Source organism: Marmota marmota, unplaced genomic scaffold (assembly GCF_001458135.2).
Source record: "Marmota marmota marmota unplaced genomic scaffold, marMar, whole genome shotgun sequence".
NCBI lineage: Eukaryota > Metazoa > Chordata > Mammalia > Rodentia > Sciuridae > Marmota > Marmota marmota.
This window is the reverse complement of record NW_025999990.1, coordinates 45,904,543-45,907,279: the sequence shown is the minus strand read 5'-3', so window position 1 is coordinate 45,907,279 and position 2,737 is coordinate 45,904,543.

Below are 2,737 nucleotides of genomic sequence, written 5' to 3'. Positions count from 1 at the left end.
ATATATATATATATATATATATATATATATATATATATATATATATATATATATATATATATATATATATATATATATAAAATAAAAGTGGAGTAGCATTGGTTTAGGATACTTACAATGGAACTGGAGGGCCATTGGCCATTATTCATCAAATCTGAGGCATCCACAGCAAAACCTTTGAACTAGGCTACGGATGTCCCCAACACATGAGCTAACCTTTGAAGCACTGCTAAGACCTGCTTACCTTGTGTACAATGGACCCTTTCCTCCAATACTAACCAGAGACTGAAACTAGATCTAATCTCTTTCTTATAAAACAACTTTGACAGCACCAACCATAGGTCCTGATTACCAAGTGATGTAATTACCATCTCCCTTGTAGCTTAATTACAGATTTCACTCTAAAACCTCAGAGGACATGTTAAAATCTACATTTTTCCAGCCTTTTCTTTTTGGACTGGGCCTCGATGAATTGCCCAGTTTGGTCCTGAACTTTCAATCCTCCCACCTAAACCTCTGGAGTAGCTGGGATTACTAAAGTCAGGAGCCACCAAACCACACTTGTAATTTTCTTTGTTCTTGACTAGACTGACTTTACTCTAGGTCAACACATCATAGTTAAGCAACACAGTACACTGTAGAATATTGATCATTTCCATGCTATCATGATTGTATGGTTGACTGGTAGCTGAGGCTTGCTGCTGCTGCCGCTGCCCAGCATCATGAGACTATTGTACCACATGTTCCTAGCCAGAGAAAACATTCAAACTAAAAATTCAAAGTACTTTCTACAGAATGCATACTGCTTTCACACCACGGTAAAGTCCAAACATAGCTGAGCCATCATAAACTGGGGACTTTCTGTATGCACAACCATCTAGTTATTTCTATTCAATACCTCAGGAAGAAACTTTATTTCTATCTGTATTAGTTTCCTGAGTGTTGTCATAATAACTTGTCAAAAGCTGTGAGACTTAAAATAACAAACTGCCTCAGAGTTTGGAGTTTACAAATCTAAAGGTGCTGGCAGTGCCATGCTTTGAGAATCCTTTTGTGCCTCTCGTAGCTTCTTATTCCTCAGTTGACAGATGTGTTAATGTAGACACATGGCCCTATGTGCCATCATATCACCTTCTTTGTTTCCAAATTTTCTCTTTTTATTAGAACAATCAGACTGAGTTAAAAGCCCATGTGATGATCTCATTCTACCTAAATCACCTCTGTAAAGACCCTATTTCTAAACAAGGTCACATTTCGAGGTAATGGAGGTTAGAATTTCACCATAACATCTTTTGGGAGGACAGAATTCAACCCATAAGGATAAATTTCTTCTTTTTAGTTATTTATTTATTTTTAAAGTTGTCAATGAACCTTTATTTTATTTGTTTATATGTGGTGCTGAGAATCGATCGAACCTAGTGCCTCCACACATGCTAGGCAAGCACTCTGCCACCAAGCCACAACCCCAGCCCCACGATAAATTTCTTCTTTAGCTATCATACTCGGAATCCTCTTGTCCTCTCTTGGTCTAAGCAAAAACTAATTTACATACTTTCTTGATAGATTGCTCTATTCTAAATTTTCATGGGTGCACTGCACTGATCTTTTGCTACAGACTTCTCTTACATACTTAATTCAATTTCATCAATGCTTACAGCATGTATCAACATTTCATTCCTTTTTAAGGCCAAAAAATATTATTCTATTGTATAGAATAGATATAATCCAGTCATCTTTTTACCTTTTTGAACTAAAGTCCAGTTTGACTACTTTCCCTTTTGTGGCTCATATTTTTAGAGTCACATCTAGAAGTCCTTTGTCAAAACCAAGGCCATGAGGATTAACTCCTATATTTTCCTTTAAGAGTTTATGGGTTTTGTTCTTTTCATTTAGATCTTTGATCTATTTTCTATTAACTTTTGTAAATGGTGTGATATGAGGATCAAACGTAAGTCTGTATCATTTGTCAAAAGACTGTTCTTTTCCCATTAGTCTTAGCACGCTTGTTATAAAGCAATCCATCATAAATGCATGTTCATATTTCAACTTTCAATTCTTTTCCATTTATTTAATGCCTACTTTTTGTCCCAGTTTTACAATCTTTATTTTAATGTTGTTTTCTGCTAAGTTTTGAAACTGAGGGATGTGAGTCTTCTTACTTTGTACCTCAGAATTGTTTTGGTTATTCTCTCGAGGTCTCCTGTAATTTCATACAAAATGTAAAGTCAGTTTGTTAATTTGTACAAAGAATTCAGGTGGAGTCTGTAGTCTGTACATAAGTCTGGGGAGTACTGTCATCTTAACAATATTGTCTTCCAACTCATGATTGTGCAGTTTAAAAAAAAAAATTAGAAAGCAGTATGGAGAATCATTGGAAAACTGGGAATGGAAACACCATTTAACCCAGCTGTCCCACTCTTCGGTCTATCCCCAAAGGACTTAAAAACAGCATACTACAGGGACATAGCCAATCAATGTTTATAGCAGCACAATTCACAATAGCTAAACTGTGGAACCAACATAGATGTCCTTCAGTAGATGAATGGATAAAGAAAATATGGCATATTTACCCAATGGAATATTATTCAGCATTAAAAGAGAATAAGATCATGGAGTTTACAGGTAAACGGATGGAGCTGGAGAATATAATGCTAAGTGAAATTAGCCAATCCCCAAAAGCCAAATGCCAAATTTCTCTGATTTAAGGATGCTGCTTCATAATATGCTGGGTGGTGGT